The sequence below is a fragment of the Poeciliopsis prolifica genome, unplaced genomic scaffold (genome assembly GCF_027474105.1).
Source record: "Poeciliopsis prolifica strain line A6 unplaced genomic scaffold, Auburn_PproV2 SCAFFOLD006, whole genome shotgun sequence".
In the NCBI taxonomy this organism is placed as follows: domain Eukaryota; kingdom Metazoa; phylum Chordata; class Actinopteri; order Cyprinodontiformes; family Poeciliidae; genus Poeciliopsis; species Poeciliopsis prolifica.
In genome coordinates this window covers 4,049,915-4,070,956 of record NW_026562381.1, presented here as the reverse complement: position 1 = coordinate 4,070,956, position 21,042 = coordinate 4,049,915, and the positions used below count along the sequence as shown (strand labels likewise).

General features: G+C 38.7%; 1 pseudogene; it reads left to right on the top strand.

Moving 5' to 3' along the window:
- Positions 1-6,904: 6,904 nt before the first annotated feature.
- LOC129360670 (sestrin-3-like) lies at positions 6,905-20,238 on the top strand (annotated as a pseudogene).
- Positions 20,239-21,042: the final 804 nt, after the last annotated feature.

The following is a 21,042-nucleotide window of genomic DNA, read 5'->3' as shown; positions in this document are numbered from 1 at the left end:
ATAAACAAAGAAGGTCAAAACTAATGATAACGCTCAGTTTTAGACTAAATAACCTCTTACGTCCTGTTTGTTAAATGTTCAAATTACATTGCTTGATGGTAAAGTGACAAGCATTTTACTTGCTTTGGGAAAGTTTATTTTCACAAATATTTTATTTTTAGGACTTCAGGAAATATTTTCTTTATTATTTTTATACACTAGATAGAAATCTATATTTGCTTGCAGGTCATCTCTTTTGCATTAATCTGATTTGTTTGTTGCATCAGAAACTTTGTAATCAAAGTTGATCACAGTGAACAAGTTGAATATAATATAAAGTGCTATTAGGATCATCTAAACTACACAGTGCACTTCTTTATGAATACCAGTGAACTAAAAAAAGCTATCTTGACAAAAAGTATGTTTGGTACTAATAAAGCTTCATACAGTGGTGTCTTGCCTCTGATAACCCTAAATAAAACCTCAAGCAACCAACAGCCTTCCAAAATGACCTAATCAGTAAATAAAACCTGTGTGTTTGTAACTTAATCTCTGCATAAATGCAGCTGTTCTGTGAAGGCTAGAGGTGCAGACAGGAAGAAATTTAAAGTGTTCATGATTCTGCAGTCCACAAACCTGGCATTTATGGAAGAGCGCAGGCAGGAAGGAAACTATATGAAATCCTCTGTAAACTGGGTAGTTGACACAACAAACATGAAAGAAGAGTTCTGATCAGATGAGGCCAAAACATTTAAACTTCTGGCCTACATGTCAGATTCAGAGAAAGTGATGTCCAAAGTGTGGCCCAGGGGCCATTCATGGCCCTTGGACTGATTTTGATTGGCCACTGACCACAAGTGAAGAATGAGGAAAAATGATGACCTCCAAAATTTGGAAATTGTCTGTTTTTCTTTTTATAAGGCAACAATCCAAAGCATTGTTTTGTGTTTTGAATCTCTAATATTTTATAAAAATGTTTATTATTGAGCAGGTGAAAATAAAAACAGGAAAAATGACAAGAAACTAATTTCTGCATTTTTTTTTGTAAATTTTGCGGCCTGTGAGTTGTTCCAATTTGCCAGTTGTGATCCTGGGGGTAAAAAGGTTTGGACACCACTGGTTTAGATTAAATAACTCAGGAGTTGAAAGACAGACTTCACTGGAATCACAGCAGGAATTTATGACTCACCAGAAGTTTTTATGTGGCCCTGTGGACGCCAAAAAGTGTGAGATAAGTGTGCTTAAATATTATTTTACTGATCAAATCTGCATTTTTATCTTTGAAAGTGCCAAATTACATTACTGTGAAAATATGTCTAACGTTATTTGATTTCAAGAGGTTTTCATCAAATGCAGAGAGAAGTTGAAGAGATTCTTGATTTCTATATGGCCCAAAATTAAAATTAGTTTGATGGATTTTAGATGATAAAAGAAAGAAAACTGATAGAGAAATGCTTCAAAAGACATGCAGGAAAAAAAGAATAAATACTTTTAAAGGGCACTGTTGACATGCCGGAAGAGGTGAGTGGGTGTTAAAAGCATAACCATGTGGTCTGATCATCTCCCATCCTTTCAGAGCAACTTAATCTTTCTCCAGTCGAAAACAAATATACATGTTCAACAGCTTTGATCTAGTGTTATATTTAACAACTTTAACATTTTTATTCCCTTTTAGAAGATGCATTTCACAATGGTTCCCAAACCCAGATAAGAAACACTTGATGAGTTAACTTCTAACGGGGTGGATGTTGAAACACAGCTGACTGAAAAGTTGCACGTACTGTAGTTTGCCCCTTCGACCTATAAACAGTGACAACCACAACAGGAAACATTTTTGTCTGCGCTTGCTACGCAGACGTCAGATGCATTAACACTCAACCCCTGACCTTATGTGAAAGTAAAAGTTTTCTGACAGAACGGGTCTAAAACCCGCTTTAGCGTGTATTTAGTTATTTCCTCTAACTACAATGTGAAGAATAAATCAAAAAGACTGACAAGTTTCCCTCACAGGAAAGTCCCTTCTTGTTTTGTTGGCAGCTGAATTTCAGAGGAACAGGTCTTGTTGAAATTCTGGGACGTGCGGCTTTCTTCAGTTCCTTTCTTCAAACGAGTCACAACTCACAGAAATCACCCAGCCGGGTATGAAAAGAGCAGTTCTGAAAAGTCAAACTCAATTAGTTCAATCTCACAGCTTCAAGTCAGTGACAAATACAGGATGCAGACAGTTCATAGAGGACATAGTGTTTGTTTCCTTTTCTAACAAATAAAACTAGTTTTACATGTTTAACTCTCTGCTTTTCATTACGTCCAACAAAGGTCATTTAGATCATCAGCAGTACATGCTACTTAATTAAAACCCTCATCAGAAACAGGGTGGGTCTTGTTTTTATCTTGATTTAGTCAGTGGTTCAGACTGGTCCTGTCTGACACACAATATGATTCACATGATGTTAATTAAATTGTACGAACACAGACAAGTGTCTGGCTCTCAAATGAGGCTGTGTTCAAGCGATTCGAATGCGCATGCAGTGGATTATTTGTTGCTGTATCTGGAGAAAACCTTTTTGACCTTAACACGTTTAAAATAAATACTTGTCAGCTGATATTACAAGGATAATTGAAGATTTGTGAAGTGAGGTCCTGTAAAAAAAAGTTATAAGTAGCTAATATCTCACATGCAGAAGATAATTCTCTTCTTTTAGTGTAAATCTAGATTATTTGTACCAAGAGGTGCTGGGTGTGAAGGGGGTTCTATTCTCAAAAACATGATGGTTGCTTATCTGATTGCTTTTTAAAACCTTTAAACTTTTGTCACGTTTGCAAATATGGGGAATGGAAATTAGTGTGCCATTATTTACCTTCCTGAAAATCAAACATAAATTGTTTCTGGTCACACTAACTGTCTGATGCAAATGTAAAAAAAAATGCATTCTTAACTTATTCCATTTGGAGTACTTGTTTCACTGGAGAAGACTTTTGGTGCTGCTCCACCTCCAAACTCCACTTAGACAGTAAATAATGGGTGTAATTCCTCCTCCAATGGGAATATGAGAACTGTTTCAGATTTTACCAAGTGTTCACACAAGCTGCTTTTATATTCTTTTTGTTTTACAGTGCCAGACGTCTGAAAAATCTCCACTACAGTTAGATCATGCAGATGTCTTACTCACAACAAACACTTTATTTTTATTAAAAGCTTTAAAAGTATGAATTTTATGTTTTACCTACTCAACAGTAAACATACAATATTTTACTAAAATGAATAGTCTTATTTTGTGCAATAAATGGTATTTCACATTTGCAATGTTGCAAAAAATGCATAAAACATCCTAAATTTAATGTATTTGTATTTTTATTACATATTTGTCTGTTCTCTTGCTGTCAGCATACACTAGTGGGGCAAAGCAAGAGGGTGCAACCCATTTTCTGCCCTAGCTCTTCCCAGTGAACAAGTAGAAGCAAGTAAAGCAGCTGTTGTTTTCCCAGTGGTTTTGTCCCAGTCTCCACTCGACAGACGCTGTCCTGATATGTCCTTACTGGTCTGTTCCCAGTGGGAGCACACAACGTACTCTTCCTCAGAACCTTAAAACGTGAATCCATTGTATTAAGATGCTTTCATTTGTACACAACCTTGTGTAATTATAAAAACAGGTATTGTGTTTGGACTTGTTGAAATTATCCTAATAACAGCCATGAACTTTTCCTTGCTTAAGATACAGAGGAGAGAGCAAGGCCTGGTTCCAGAAGGTCCAGATTAGAGCATTTATAGATCAGTTACTGAAAGACAAAGATAGTCAAGTCCTTTGGCATTTCATGGCCAAATTTTCATTCATTTCTTAACTGAAATATTAGTGAAAATATTTATAATAATAATAATCTGTGAAATTTTTCAGGCAAGCAGTGAGTTTGGGAAGGAAATTTATTAAAAAAACAATCACTAAGCAATTTGTCTAACCTTTTTTTCTGTTTTCTTTAAGCATCTCTAAAGTAAAAAAAAAAAATCAGAATTTTCAAATGAAATTAAAGTCCAATTTGATACATATACAACCATTTCTTTGTTGCAGCTGCTTGAATCTGATTACCATCAGAGATGACCATCAGTGCATCTAATTGATCTAAAGGTTGTGACTTGTGTTCTCTGAAAACAATTTCATTTGAACCAGTTGAGCTGTTGTCTTTCTGGAAACCATACAAATGTTTCTTTCATCAAAACAAGCTGGGACTGACCCAAGTGGACATAATTCAACCGGGCAGAGAAAATCACGTCCAGCAGATCAACAGTGGGTATCACAGGAAAAGAGGAGCTCTAAAGGAACTTTTTTCTTCAAAACATCACATGACTCTCCGCCTGTTTTTTTTACTGTAAAATACTCTCTATAACTATAGTTAGATTTAGTACATGCCATCACCATTGTGGGGAGGTTTTGCCAAAGGTTTGTTTTGGATGTAGAGGTTTAAGGTGTTGGCTCTGGTTTAAATTCTTCCCCACCTACAAGACGGGGTAAAGTTTAAAGCATGCTGCTGTCTAAATATAATTATGTGTTGCAGGTGAAAGCTCCTCCTACATGTTTTGGTCAGTGCACTGATCACTGGTCACACCCAACTGTACAATGTTTTCCTACATTTGTCTGAAGAAGGAGTAGTCTGAGCAAACAGTTTAAGATTTTAAATACACATACAAAAACAACTTTGGTGAAAGCTGAGAAGGAGAGATTTAAAAGTTTACAACACAAGAGCGTTTAAGTGCCACATATAATCGTTTTACAGCTTTTCTTTTTCACTGAAGACAAATCTAGTGTTAGCAAAGTCTCCAGCTCAAATTTGAGTTTAGAAATTTAGGATTTATATGATTTGTCCAGTCTGAAGAAAGAGATCAAGGCAAATTTAAGTAGCAGCTTAGAAATCTAACAAACCGACATCCTACCCAGAGATTTAAAAGTGTGGACATAGTGAGAAATGAAATAAGGATGAAAAATAATTCAAAACATTAACGAATGTGTTTTGTTTCAGATATAATTTCTTCTCCAATTCTGATGCCCCAAGTATGTCTCTCCTTAATGCTTTATGTCTGGGCTATGTGATGTTCATGCAAGTCTCACATTTCTCCATTTATTCAGTCCACATTCACATGAGGGTTTAAATGAACTATAGCAAAGTAACTATCAAAACATTATTCTTTCACACCAGTCAAACTCTAATTTCCCCTTCCTTCATTTGGTTCAGACACGGAGGAAATAAATGATGGTGCTAGATTATGCCTAATTTTTGGTGAAATAAAGATCTTTATCATTTGATAAATATATAAATAACAGTTGCATTTGTCTCCATGTTCTGCTTTTTACTCCTTCCTTGAGCAATCTATCTACCCAAAACACAAATTTTTAGTGAAAGCAACAGAAATCTATCAATTTAGCCAGAGACTAAATGTTGTAGAGAGCTGTTACGTCACAATCCATTTAAAGCAGAGCCATTCTGTTTTAATTGCTGTGCCTCAAAAAACTCTTATTGTTTCAGTGGGCACTAAAAATTTATATGCATTTTCTAATTTGGAGATTTTGAGGTTCTCTGGCTCTAAAATATAATTATATTCATCCGTAAAGATCCGACCAATAGCAACATAAATCTCTAGTTCTTTTGTTTTTACAAACTCTGCCTTCAATGAGCAAGGGTTTTTTCTGTGGCTTTAGTTCTTTTATTAATTCTGTGGCCATAATTCTTATCCCTAAAAGTGACTCTCCAGTGAAAAGTGTTGGTGTCTGAGTCAGACTAGTGCAACTGCTTTAATCTAATTAGGAAAACCTAAAAACAGTGCTTTTCTTGGAGCAGATATTAGATTAGGGGCCAAAGAAACTGACTGTAACAAAATAAGTATCTTCATTTAGGTTTGTTTGTAATATAAAGGTTATATTTAACAATGTAAACATGTCCAGTGACTGAACAGTCAATCCTCATGCACTGTTATGAGTTTTAATACTACAATTTAAGACAGAAACTGTTACCTGCATAAAAACTGACTGAACTTTGAACACAGCTTTCCTAAAAGATCCAACTGCTGGGAATCCATATAAAAGCTGACCCTGGTATCTGTTTGGGTTTATGGGTTTTGTGATCTTAAGTCCTACTTTCATGTTTAGTTTTAGAAAGTTTTCTATACATTTGGAATCGTTTTGCTTCTTGTTTCAATTATCTGCACAAGCCAGAAGTAAGATAAATCTCCTTTTATGCAACATATGTAAACTTCTGTCTTCAGCTGTATACTACATGTGTAACTTTAACAATACAATGTGAAACTTAAACACAATTTAAAATAAGTTTTTGAGCATTTTGAATCAACATGGAATTGGAATAGGAATTATGGAGTTGTGTTTCTTTTTCTGCACCACGAGCAGTCAGTGGTGAAGCCAAAGAGAAGCCAAGGCTACTTTTCTCTACTCCACTTACATTTATCTTTTTATTTTTTTTCCCTATTTGGGTGGATTGCAATGATTCCAACTAGTGTGCAGGAATTATCTGGTCCCAGTGCCCCCGTTTTCCCCCTCTCGTTCCGCCCATGCTAGTACTGGGAGCACTAGGAGAACGCAGAGGAGCTCATGTTTTTGGGAGGGTGGGGGGGTTATTGTGACATAATTTTTTTTTTTAAAACATACACATTTATAGTAATAGTTACATATTTCATACTTAAACTCTCCATAGAAATGTTAGAAAGTTTGCCACAAATTGTGGAAAAGTTAAAAAAAAAAGCTGCAATATTTTTTTCCAGGTCAACAAAGTGGATCAGATTCAGAGACAGAAGCTGGTAAAAGTTGACAGTCTGGCCGTGTCCTGCCTCTCCGCTGTTGTTTTGCAGATGTTCATTAGCATGTAGCTAACCCCCTCCGGCTGGCAGCTCCGCCCCCTGCGCGGTGATTGGCGGGGCTGTTACTGGAGCTGTCAGCTCTGCTCCGGGAAGCTTCGCTCTCCTCAGTCCAGGCTGCAGCTTCACACAGGCTGACCGGGGGCCAGCGGCAGAAGCGCTCCCTTTTGTTAGCAGCTCCAACCGGATCCATGCAGGACGACGCCGTTTTTGGAAAATGATCATCTGTACGAGTAAAATGGAGTACCCCCTAATATCGCAGTGCAAGCGGGTCCAGAAGCAGGTAAGGCTGGGATTATACGTGTAAGCCTGGGAAGTCAAAACCGTTCATTCATTTGTCTCTCTGTCAAGAAAACGGCCTCCACTCTTTACAGGCGCTTGAAACGAAGCCTCCCTTTTCTTTTAATCGTTAATTACATATTCTCGTTGCTGTCAGTTGAACTGGAAGTTAGTTTGGTTAATTTGTTTTCAGATAGGAAACTTTGAAACAAAGTGTAAGTCTTAGACGCTGAAGTTGGCCTTCGATTTGGAACTTGTGTAAAGGGTTATTCCGCATCTTTATGGATAATCCGATCTTTAATGATCTCCAGATAAAAATCTAACATTTTTATCTGGACATCACAGTAAAAACCTACGTTAACGACACAACCTTCAAAAACAGTTTATAATTTATGTTGCTGTTATTGGTCTTTTCAAAGCCCAAAAAGGGCTATTTCATGTTTTTTAGTACCTCATGAAGGTTTTAAAGCCTCAACTGTCAGGAAGGTTAAACCCGGACTGACATTTGTCATTCTGACTATAGATTACTCAGGGTTTCATACAGTTTTAATTTGTGAATCCCTTATTCTATCACTCAAAACATAAACAAGGCAATTTAAAGCTATTTATAAGTATTTTTGCCCGTCTTTAAGTCAGAAACCACAATGGTTATGACGGGTCAAACCTAGAAAGGATTATGCTACAAGGATGAACCCGTTTTAAAAACACAGTTGTGAAATTGCAAAATCCGTATTATGAATGTGAGACCATAAGAAATTATGATTTAATGGATTATAAAAACCACAATAAACAGACATAATACTGATCAGACTATTTAGGACAACTTTTAATAATCATGAAACCTTTATTCTATAAGTGAAACAACAAAAAGGGGCAATTTGAAAGCTTTTTTTTTTTTTTTTTTCAAAATTGCAGCATTAGGGCCAAATTAGATTTGGTCAACTATAAAAACCAAAGTAGTTTGACAGTCAAACCTTTACTGGATTATTTAACACCTGTTGTATATTCTTTGATATAGAAAACATTATTCTTTATTGTCAAATTAGCACAAGCATGAAATTTCTAATAGAATAGCCAAGCCTATGATGGACTACAGTAGTCAAATAAGTAAGGAAACTGTTTATGATGTGTTTTACCTGTGTTTTTTAATATTAGCACCACCCTATAGTGGATTAATTTTGAAAACTTGAAGCTCAATCTTGAGCAAAAGTAATCTATGCTAAGAAGAGTTTACAAAACACCAATTGTAATATGAAAAATTATTCTATTAACCTTTTTTTTTTAAATCAATGCTTTTATAACATTAATCTCACAATGATGCAGTCTGTGGCTATTTAAGCTGATGTACAAATCAAAAACGGCTTCAATTTTGCATTTTCTTGTGTTCTTACAAACAAAATTTAAGTTTCTCATATCACAGACTGTATTTTAAAGAGTCTTTATGCGATGTTTAATAATTCAGTTCAGGTTTGATCAGTTTAAATACTTTAAACTGAAATTATAGCTCATTTTTAAAAAGTATGAAAGCTGCGAAATGGCCTTTACTGTCATTTCGAATCGGAACCCAACTTCAGCGCAGCAACGTTAACTGTAGCGGCTGTAGTTTGCTAGCGCTAGCAAACGAAAAATAGGCGAACCGAACTTCTAACGTTAACATGGATGGCTCAGGAAATGGGTCAGAAACTCAGATTAAACACTTCAAGTGACCGGATGATGTTTATTTGGTTTATTTCTGGCTTCCTCGCCATTAAAGTGGTTTTTCATCACCAGCCGTTAAAATGTCACGTAAAGCTCGAGCCTTCTGCGTTGAGACGTTAATCGGAGAGTTGATCTAAAAACGGCTGTTTTTATAGAAGAGGAAACAAGGACAAGATGTTGGGAGCTGGGTTTCGATGACAGAAACGTCTCCTCTACTGTACCGTCTTCTTCTTCCTTTTTTTCTTTTCTTTTTTTTTCTCCCTTCTGTCATTTTAAAATTTGAGGCCGAGTGTATTTTGAATTTTATTGCGCTGGAGATAAACGAGAAACGGCTGGGGACGTTTCTGTGGATGAAGCTGCAGGTGAAGGTGACATCATCTCAGGGTTTGAGGAGGAAAAGAGGTGTTTCAGTGTGGTGTGAAGTAATGCAGTGCCATTTAATTACTGCTGTTTTATATGCATGAACAAAATAATGTGATAATTGTGTTAAACCACGTTAACAGACTGATTTCTCAGCTGTACGGCAGCCCTTGTGAGCGTCCTTATTGTGCTGTTTTTCGCCTGAACTGGACTGCCAATCAAAGTTGTTTTTCTCCTCTGAGTGTTGTTTTCCGCTTTGCAACAGAAAGGGGGCGCTGTGCCGAACGCAGTCCAACAAAGACATGTTTTTGCTGCAGATTGTGGAGTACAGAAATGCAATAAAACAGACAGCCTCGCGAGCTGCAGTTCTGGTTTCATTTCAGCATGTGCCACTTTTTCTCCTCTTTCCTTTGTCTTCACAGTTCCTCATCGCTGATGACATATAACTTCATATTTCATTTTTAAAGAGCTTCTTGTGTTGGGGAATAAACTTCAATAAGTATAGCCTTTTATCAGTGAAATCTTCCTTGCTCTACCTACCTGCCTTGTTTACAGTCAGATATAATCACTCACTGATGTATATGGGTTTATTTAGTTCTTTGTTTCTCCTGGCAGTGCTGCTCCAACCCCCCTCCTTTTGCTCTGTGCAGCTGGGTTGTTTTGCATTACTCCTTGAGTTCAGGTTGCAGAGCCAAAATCTGTCCCGAGTTCTTGTTTCCGGAAAGGAGGAAAGGGGGTGTTAATGTTTTCTGATAACGATGGGCAATCTCTCCAAGATCAGTCAGAATGCAGATTGAATGTCCCTCCCTTGTATCTGCATTATTCACTCTTAGAAAGAAAGCTTGCGTCATTCCTCCATTTCTTTGTGTGTCATCTTGGACCCTTGCTCCTCTTCATATTGCAACTTGCACAGGGCTGCTGTTTTTCTGCCAGTGATCAAAGCTTGTCTTTGTCTGCATTTACCTATCCTCCCCTCTGTGACGTCACCCATGTTTTTCATTTCTCTTCTTCCTCATGCGACCTCTCCGATCAACACACAGTGTCATTAAGTAGAAAGTGTCAGCCCTCTCACAGATTAAGTTTATTTGCACACTTCTAAATGTTTAAGATCACCAAACAGAACCAAAATCTATTAAAATGTTAGTTTGTAAATTGTCCAGTTTGTTAAACCAATAATTAGTTGGGATTATCCACATTTTTGGTCTGATTACTGCCAGACATAGACATTTAATTATATATAAAACATGTCTAATTTTATAAAGTAGGTGATTATACAGAAGTGGAGAGAACATAAAAATTAATGAGTTCACAAAAGAACACACAACAAATCCTTATCAGTGCAGACTTTACTTACCTCTGATATTAGCAGTAAAACATGGTGGTGGCAGTGTGATGATCTGGGGTTGTTTTGCTGCATTAGGGCGGGACGCCTTGCCTTAAGAATGTTAATCACAGGCCTTAAATTTTGTCATGGCTCAGCCTGTCGCAGTAAGCAATAAATCAATGAATTAATCACATGATAAATTTAAAAAAGCTCAATTTCCATTGGCTTCACTTGTTTTTTTTTTCTTGTACCAAAACTGGATGACAAAAGTTTTCAGGCTGGTGCTTTGGTCTCAACTAGCCCCTCTTTTTGAAGCACAGAAACTTCATAATTCATTTTATTTATTGTTTTATTTGTTTTGGACATTTAAAATGTATAGCAGTTACAGTTTTAAATGTTCTTTCGAATTTAAAGCTTATTGATCTTTGAGAGAGTGTGCCATTACCATTATAATATTTGGAAATGGTATCAAAACAACATTATTGTTTATCACAATAACTTCTGGGACAATTTATCATCCAGCAAAATGAGTTATCATGACAGGCCAGATTATTTAATATCGTATTGTTCTTTTTTTGCTTTTTTGTCAACCAAAAGACTAGGTCAACTCTGTGCAAACAAGCTTTTAAGCTGGAGCTATATGCAGTGTAAAAAGACCCACCAACAGACAATTTACCAGGTCCCCATCCAACTCTTATAATAACATGTTTTTCAAAAGGACCAAAATTCAATTGAAGGTGGCATTAAAAAGATCTTAAAAATGTACTTTCTCACTAACCCTGCAGGGGAGCAATGGGAGTAGGATTTATGCTCTCTACTAGAAAATCCGTCCATCCTTGATCTTAAGATGTGCTCAATCACACCTGGGTTAATCAGCAGGAAAATGATCCAAAACACACAACTCAAAAAAACAAAGAAAGTCCTAGTCAAAGCACAAACTTCAATCAAATGGAGATGCTGAGCAGGTTGCCTAAAATATAGCAGAGAAGGACAAAATTCCTCATTAGTGATGTAATTGCTTCCAATAGTCACACAGAAATGGGGTATTTAGTTTATTTACCAGCTTGTTTTCTAAATCAAATAGACATTTAATTTGATTTAAATTTTACATATTGACTCAGGTGATCTTTGCAACATTTGTGACAGGAAATCTACAAGGTGGCCTTTTTTCTCAGCTCTGTGCCGATGACCTCTTCAGAGTTTGGAAATTTTTGAAGTCTGTTGTGATCTGAGTATTTAAACACTTTATTATTCTGATTAAATCACAACAGATATTTAGGTTTGGTAACCAGAGTGTGCTTTGTAATGCACACACAGCTGTCTAGATGATTTCTCCTTGTTGTTTGATGCATCCTCCCACACATGGTTCTCACTTCTTATTTTTTTTCTTCTTGTGTGGGTGTGTTTTTTTTCAAGTAGTTAGGCAGGCAGGCAGTAGGGAATACTTTATCAAAAAGTCTCATTTGTTTTTATCCAGTAAAGATCAACATAGTCTTTTTAAAACTCCTTTTAAACACAGTAAGAATGACTTTCATGAAAGCTTTTCCCCAATGGGTGACTGCATCTTTCATTTTGCTGCTGTCAGCAGACAGATGTTGTTTAAGAGGTAGGATGTGTCATTTCCTGTTTTGTGAATCCTCAACTTTACTGTAGTTCCTGTTTCTGTCTTGATTTCTCTGTCAGACTTTGTCCAGACATGTTAGAAATTAAAACCCAACCCCCAATTTCCTAATCAATTACGTGGGATGCCAGTGATGACTAAGACCATCTCCTCACCCGGTGTAAGACCAACTTTTGACACTTGTGTTGTTAAATCAGATTTCAAAATCACATCTATGGACTCTGGTATTTGGAGGATTTGTTACTTAAACTGTTTTTCTTTTAACTACTACACTAACACATTTTGAGTAGATCTCTAATCTCTTGTCTGAAACTGCTACTTTTAGTTGAAAGTTATTGTACATAAATTTATGAGACTATTGCCAACAGCGGCTACTTCCTTGGCTATTCTGAAGCCAGATATTGATCAGATTAATGTTTAGCTGGCACTGGAAAATGAAAAAGAGACCAGTCATTTGCATAGCACTGGAGAGGCTAACAACTAGCATGTTGATGCTGGTGGCTGCACTCTGTGTTTTCTGACTTCCCGTTTCATTTTATGATTGATTTCACAGGAATAGTGTGTAAACACATTCACCTATGCAAAAGCAAGAAGTGCTTTACACCAGAGTTAGTGTAACAGCACTGGCATCTGGTTGTTGATCACATGATTTGTGTGATGCAATAAATTTGTTTTCATTGCAGGTTTGCAAAAAACATTCATTTTGACAGTTTAAAAAAAACACGTCATCCTGGAGCAAAAACTTTATCAAATAAGTTTGGGGTTTTGTATTTGTTAATCATATTTTCACAATTTTATAGTTAATGGAAACATAGCTATTGAGTCAAAATGTGAAAGCCATAGATTATTTTCCTTTCACTGAAGAATTATGCACCATTTTGTGAAAATCTGTCACTCAAAATCTGAATAAAAGACATTGATGTGATAAAACATGGAAAGATCTCAGAGGTAGAATAGTTTCGCAAGCCTTATAAATTCTGCCAGAAATTTCTCAATCAGCCGCTTCATGTGTCATTTACCCTAAAAATGGAAGTGTGATCACTCAACATCGCAATCTGAGCCCATTCTACCATGAGGAGGAATAAAAATAGGCCCGTGCCTCCCGACATGTTAGGTCCTTGAGAAATGAGGCGTGTTTTCTGCAGCGCAGGCCTCTAAAATGCTACTTGGAGCAACACTGCTCCTTTCAGCGATCCGGCCAGCTAGCGCTCCATGGAGCAGTAACCTAGATTCAGCAACCAGGCATGCTAATCAGTAGCGCTTGTGTTCGAGGAGTAACACCCATGTGAATGCGCTCTTATAGGCCTTTGATTGGCAGCCACCTGTGCTCTCCACATTCTCCTCCTTCACTATTTCTTGTGGGCGCCGACAGGCTGGAGAAGGTCAGGGTCTGTGCCTCAGCATGTTTCTTCCAACTCCAACCCCCTTGGTTACTTTGCTTTTTATGAAACTATAAGATGAAGGTATTGTTCATAAGGATCGAGCTGGTTACCGAGTCCTTTAGGACTATTTGGGTCATGAGGTGGAGCTTACTGCAGGATCAGGCAGGAACCATCATCCCCTGTAAGGAGAAGTGAAATACCACATGGAGCTTTGAGCCAGATAAACATGCTGCTGAATACTAAAGAGCCATACGGGGCTTAGGTGCAAAAACAAGCTCTGCCACTCTCTGTTCGAACCGATCGCAGAGCTGTGAAAAAGTATTTGCCTCGTTTCTCCACACAAACTATTTTTATCTCAGGCAAAGATGATATGAGTAAATAAAGTACAGTTTTTAATTTGCTTCACTTGTTAAGAGATGAAGCCATCAGAAACCTAGGATGAAAAAGTAATCACCCCATACGTCTATACCAGAAGTGTTCTGTGCCACTGAACCGCCATTTTGGTAGGCAAGAGGAAAGCATAGATGAATCATAGCTAGGAGACCAACAACACGAGTGCTCAAAAATTGTAATCAAGTAATAGATGTAATATACTTATTGCTTATAAGTTGGATAGGAATGAGGTGAGCGATAGTGCCAAGCTTGTTTATTGTTGTCATAGCAACTGCCATGAGAGTTAGTCACTGATACCTACCAAGATGGCTGCCAGCCACAAAGTTTTCAGAAGTGTGACATTAAATGAAAACTACTGTATGTAGCCTCTGACCGTCAACACAGAAATGTTTTTTTATAAAACAGGAAAGATTTTAACTGTTCTCCCCTCCACCCACAGAGAAATAATACTTTTTTCTCCTGCTAACAAGGGTAGGTTGGTTTCGCTAGCTTTTATTTCCTTATTAAAATAAAATTTCAGTTTTCTTTTTATTTCCTCTTTTTTTATTTACTTTATTTGTTTCTCTGGTTTAAGCATGAGGCAGAACAGACAGTCAGATCCAGATAAAGTTGGAAAGTTTCTGCATTTGAAGTTGAAGTGAAAGTGTTTGATCTATCCAGAAGAACTGGATCTGTGGCTCCTGAACACCTTTTCCTAGAAGCCGTTATATCATGCAGAGAGAAGGAAAACAAGCTTATAAATGTCTACCGGTGAGGGCCGGCCAGCCTCCAGCTCTACATGGGTCTGTTTCTGTTGGCCCCGGGCCCCTCAGTGCAGTCGCTCCCATGTTTGAATCTTTGGCCTCCTCCACGTCTTCTATCCTCACCGAGCTTCCCTCTTTCAGGCCTCCTCCGCTCAGTCTTCATATTAATTTCTTCATCTTTGCTTCCTCAGTGTAAAGCCCTTTTTCAAATGGCATTTTTTGTGCGTTTTCTTTTTTTCTCTCTTACTTTCAGCTTTCAAATAAACAAGTTAATCCAGCGTCTCGACTTCATTAGATGAACATCAAACAAACTAAAGAAGCCCCTCTTTCTTGTGAACACCATCCGACTTTGTGTCTGTTAAGATGTTGTTTGGGTGCTTGTTGAATTTCTAGGAAAAATAAAGTCAGGAATGCGTTAACTCTCCTGTGGCGCCGCCGCTCTTCTTCCAAAACGGCCCCTCTTCCTCTGATTTAAGGTGTGGAACATGACTCCGGTCCAAAGCGCAGCCTGAGCCCGCCGTCACATGATGCTGGACGCTCCAACTTCATCTTGAGCCAAGGCGTTCCTGGCTATAAATCTAAGGGCCGTAATGGCTGTGAAGGGAGGATGGCGCTGTTCTGCTCATGTTTACGTCTGTTTCGTTGGATTTAGAGGAAGAGTTTCTGGATGCCTTTTGGTTCTCGTAGTAGTGGTGGACATTTATTGTATCGTTCAGCATTTATCATAAAAAGTTGGATTGCCGTAATATATTTTGGATATTGATGGTAAATAAAAAACAAAACTGATGGTATTATTAGAAATGTTATTTTTGTTGAGTTCTCCACTATTTGTTCCATGGAAACATCAATAAATGTCATCAAATTAGAAATTGTCAAATTTCAGTCACAATGTGCAGTTTAGTGAAGTAAATCACAATTTTTAATCAACTTTCTGGAGCTTTTATATTATGTTATAATGATATTTCCTGGAGTGTTGCTTTGATTATTCCTTTAATCTCCATATAAACCATTCAACTGAGCAAACCGCCTTGGTGGCCTTAGCTCCGCCTTCGAGACGCAGCTCTTCCTCTGAGTTGCAGCTTCCAAGCATCCCCCACACAGCTCCTTCAGACTAGCCAGCAGCAAGCAGCAAAGACAGGGTGGAACTTCACATCAGCTGAGCTACTTCTCCATGCAATGCTGGTAAAATGCCGTTAAAGGGTTAATAGAGGAGCCATGTTGTGATGGCTTTGTGAAGGCAAAGTTTAAGAAAGAGCAGATGTCTCTGTCTGTCTAATGCATAATATTCAGTTCTTATAATAACTGAATTTAACATAATTGCTTGATTATGCTATAAAAGGGCACTATGTACCTGGAAAACAACCTTTTAAGAAACACGTATTGTCCTAAAGAAGCTGGGAATGTTGTGTTTGTGGCGTGATGAGGCTGTGCCTGCATTCACAGCCATACAGTTACCTAAAGCAGTAACAATAAATACTTTTAATTGTCATAATCTTTATTGTTATTAAAATAACGTCAGTCCGTATTGCCCACCCCTGTCTCCTAACTGCGATTCTCTGAATTATTTTGTCTTAACAGTGAGAAAAGCAGATCCTCTTGATTGGATTTTGTTTCATAGTTACTTCCTCGGCCTCGTTTTTCTGAAACAATGGGTGGATCGTACTTTGTTCCACCGTTTCCCCGCCACAAACCAACCTGCCGTCTGTTTGTTCTGGTTTCTGCAGGTGATGGTGAACGGCGAGAAGGAGCGCATGTCCTTACTGAAAGCGCTGGTCAGCAGGGGGAGCGTGGACGCCGTGTCGCAGCAGATGGCGTCCCACCCCAGTATCTGGAGAGCTTCCTGCGCACCCAGCACTACATCCTGCACATGGACGGCCCCCTGCCGCTGCCGTACCGCCATTACATCGCCATCATGGTGGGTGACCTGGCTGCTGACGCCGGAAGCGCTCGGCTTCAGCTGCTCCGTTCTTTTAAAACTTCCCCTCTGAACGCCCCTCTACAGGCGGCGGCCCGTTATCACTGCAGCTACCTGGTGTGCCTGCACTCGGCCCATTTCCTGAGGGCCGGCGGGGACCCCCTGTGGTTGCAGGGTCTGGAAGCGGCTCCACCTCGTCTTCGCCTGCTTGACCACATAAACAAGGTGCTGGCCCACCAGCCCTGGCTCGCCGCCTGCTCCCACATTCAGGTACGCAGAGCTTATTCAGCTACGCTAAGCTAACGTAAACTTAAATCCATCGTCTGGAATGGAAACACTGAGACACAAGAGGCTCATGGTAGCTCTGGAGGAGCTGCAGAGATGAATAATCTTAGTTGTACACTGTTTTTCTCCAGCAAGAAGAAATTAACTGTTGAATAAAAGTTAAATTTAAAGCTACAGTGTGTAACTTTCACAACAATATGGTTTTTACATGTTTTTCAGAACTGTTTTACATAATATTTAACGTGAGACAGATAATCTATGAAAAGATCAAACTCCTCCACTTCCTGCCACGACTCGCTCCCGGTCAAAAACAATAAACAATACATGTTTATGTTTGCGCTGCTGGATGTGTCAGTGGTGACAAAACATCTTACCGTTTCAGGAAAAACGTTTTTCTGCTGTTATCAGTGGACATGCTAACGAGCCTTAATTATTTTCAATAATTAATTTATTAGTTTTCACTTCAATAATGCAGACCCATTCAATAAACTCAAATACTATTGAAAGTCCATCACATCATATAACCTTTATTTCTCCTAATTATAATATTCTGATAACAAATAATAAAAACACAACATTCAAAATCTGAATATTTCAAAAGATCATGTTTGCTTAATAGAAAGCATGTTTAATACCTCCAAAAGGTCGTTACTTTCTAATGTTATCCTTTAATCTCTATATTAATGTATTAAACACGTTCCAGCCAGTCAGATCAATCAGCGCTGAGCGTCTTGTTTTGCCTCTGCGTCGTCTCCAGTCGCTGCTGAAGGCCGGTGAGCAGTGCTGGTCGCTGGCCGAGCTGGTGCAGGCCGTGGTCATCCTGGCCCACTGCCACTCGCTCTGCAGCTTCGTCTTCGGTTGCGACACGGACTCGGACCTCGCCCACCTCGCCAAATCTCCCAACGGCACCCCACCGACCTTCTGCCCCTTTGATGCTGCCAACGGCAACGCCAACGTGCCTCAGTCGCTCAGGCAACCCTCCCAACATATCACACGGCGACGGGTAAGAAACCAGACTTCAGCTGGAGACACAAAATGTTCATTAATGCCGTCATAAACAATTGTTTTAGTAATCAAGTAATATGTTAATTATTCTGATGATTAGTTAAGTAATCGAGTAAGAAATCTGATTAAATAGAATATTGGTAAATAATGCCAGAACAGCAGCGTCAATATTGGCCCAAATGTTCATATTTGTTCATTCCTAACAATTAACTTTCTGTAGCTTAGAAAATTAGAAACTGTTGCAAATGAACATGAAGCAATTCATTTAAACACGAGAGCATCATGTTCAGCTTTAATCGTATCGAAGGAAAGACGTATCTGAACTTTTATTGTTTTCTAACTGGCTTAAGCTGCTTGTAAATGAAAACATGAGACATGAAAGCCAGTGTAACTGATTCATTTTCACCCTTTAACTACTTAATAATTCTGGCCAAAGACTTTTTGTTCCTTAGCTAATAAATGTTTTTGTTTTACATACTGTGTCATTTGTGACATTAGATGATTTCTTATCACAGGAGAAGATATGTTGTAAATATAGAATAAGTATTTTCACCCTGGGTTCGTTTTCGTGCCAACAGTCTTTGGACTCGAGCTGCGACATGGTTTGCCTGAAGGAGAGGATCCAGAAGTCCCAGGATGAGCAGGAGAAGAGAGAGGAGCGTCTCCTGCAGGCGCAGACTCTCCAGCAAACAGGTAGCAGAAATAAACAAACCACCAGTCAGAGCGGCTGTTGACGCTCTGACGGCGCTCCGGGGTGTGAAATCTGAGCGAAAGCCTCACTCTCCCCTCCACTCCGCTCACCGACTCCCCTTTTTAGATGTGGAAGACGAGGAGGAGATGCTGAGCTTCGCAGATCCATCACGTTTCATCACAGACCCCGACTTCTGCTACCAGGAGTTCGCCCGGCGTGACGAGGATCACCTCCAGGTGCTCAGAGTTCAGGTGAGGCCAGGCATCGGTAAACGAGAGAGTCAGCGCCGACACTGAATGCAAACATTGATCTGTTTGATCAAACTTCCTGTATCCCTAAAAACAAAATATTCTTCTAATGTATTTATAAATAAAAAATGTATTTATAAAATGTATTTATGAATAAAAAATAATGGAAAATCTAAACACTATACTGCTTTTATAAAATTGTCAGACTGGTTTACGTCTTTATGGCTCTTATTAAATATTTTGGATGGTTTTAATCATTCAGTCTTCTGTAAATTGATGGATTTGTCTCGTTATTTTTTATTTTTTTCAGGATTACTCCTGGGAAGTACACGGCTTCTCCCTGATCAACAGATTGTACTCGGACATCGGTCACCTGCTGGACGACAGGTTCAGGAGCGTCACTTCGCTCCCGTCGCTGCACAGCTCCGACCTGAAGAGAGCCATCTGGAATTACATCCATTATGTGTTAGGAATACGGTAAGACCACCAGCACACCGAATTAAAACCAAAACATGAGCTGCTCCTGCCCATCTACTAGATAAACATCTGCCGACTTTTGTTCTCAGTTATGATGATTATGACTACGTGGAGGTGAACCAGCTGCTGGAGCGAGACCTGAAGCTGTACATCAAGGCTGTGGCCTGTTTTCCAGACGTCACTAAAACCCCGGTGTGTCCGCTGAGCTGGACTCTGCTGAAAGCCTCAGAACGGGTAAGACAGGATTTCACCGGCCCGTTACAGAAACCAGCATTTACAGGTTCTGCCTGAAAAAACTAAATTCATTTGTACAAAGATCTAACTTCAGAAGCAGCTTTTCAAAGTCGACTAGCAGATTCTGCTTTTTTTGATTTTCTGAATTATTTCAGAGATTAATTTCTGATTGTAAAGTTCCCTTTTAGTTCCAAAATTATACTCAAGTAAAAGTAGGACGACTTCAACTTTTGTTTACTTAAGTAAAAGTAAAAAGTAGCCGTAGGCAAAATGCAGCACAATATTTTTTTCTAAGTAATTTCCTTTCAATGTAGAACAAAATTTATCAAAAACTGCCGGTGTGTCCTTTCATTATCACCTGAAATCCACAATATTCTCGCTTATCGGGACAATTTATGTCCAGCTGAATTTGATATGCTTACAGGCGTATTTGAGGAGAAGCTCTGTCTTCTTCTTCTGTCCTCAGATACACGTCAACTTGCTGATCATGGAGGCCCGGCTGCAGGCGGAGCTCCTCTATGCTTTAAGAGCCATCACTCGCTATATGATTGCCTGAATCGCTGGTTCAGACGGCCTCCGGTACAGAGAGACCCTGAGAGGATGAGGAACGTTGAACTGCGGTGACGCGGGGCGGGAAGCGGCAGATTCAACGTGTTTATTATGCCCCTTCCCCCACATCTCTCACCTTTCTCAGAAAACATCCTGCCTCTCTAAAGGTTATGTGCAATTATTAGTAGTAATTTTAAAATTTCCCTGTTGTCTTGTGTTCCAGTTGAGTCTGTGAGAAGCTGCTTGTTTGCAGCATTGTGTTATCAGTTGCCAACACTCCTATTTTTTCATTAGACAAGTCTCCTTTTGTATTAACTATGCTTTCCCAAAAAAGAAAAAAAAAAGTTTTTTCTTGTACAAGGTGAATGAATGTTAATGGAAGATCAGGGGCTTTTTGTTTGTTTTTTGACAATCTTTGTCAATTTTGAAGGATGTTTCTTGGACTGTGACGCTTCCTGACATTTCGTATTGATTGCTGGTCGCGAACAAACAGCCGTGACTGCTGGAAGTTATCACATCACTAGTTTCTTTTAATAAGCACTTTTATAAACTTTATATATTTATAATGCAATGTAGCTCATCAATAGACATTAAGACAAAGTGTGTGGGTCCGACACCTTTCCTCTCCTCCTGTTTTTGCGTTTCCGCCCCAGGTTTCTGAGAAGGTACTTCATTTGAGACGTTTTTCTTTCTTCCTACTTGCGTTACGTGGAGACAGAAGGAATTCAAAGATGGTGGACGTTTGCAAACAAACTCCTCTGAGAAGCTGAGCCACTCGGATCACGCCTAATATCGAATGTTATTGGCAACATGTTACAGAAGAGTTTTGTGAATGAAAATTTGTGTTTAAGTTGCATGTTTGGGCTTTTGCATTTGTACTTTTTCAAGTCTAATTAGGTTAAAACTCATCTAAATTTTAAAAGCAGAAAATAAGCAAACTGTATCCTTTTTCAGTTTTTTTTTCTTATTATTTTTCCATTTTTCTGTACATTTTTGGCGTTATTCC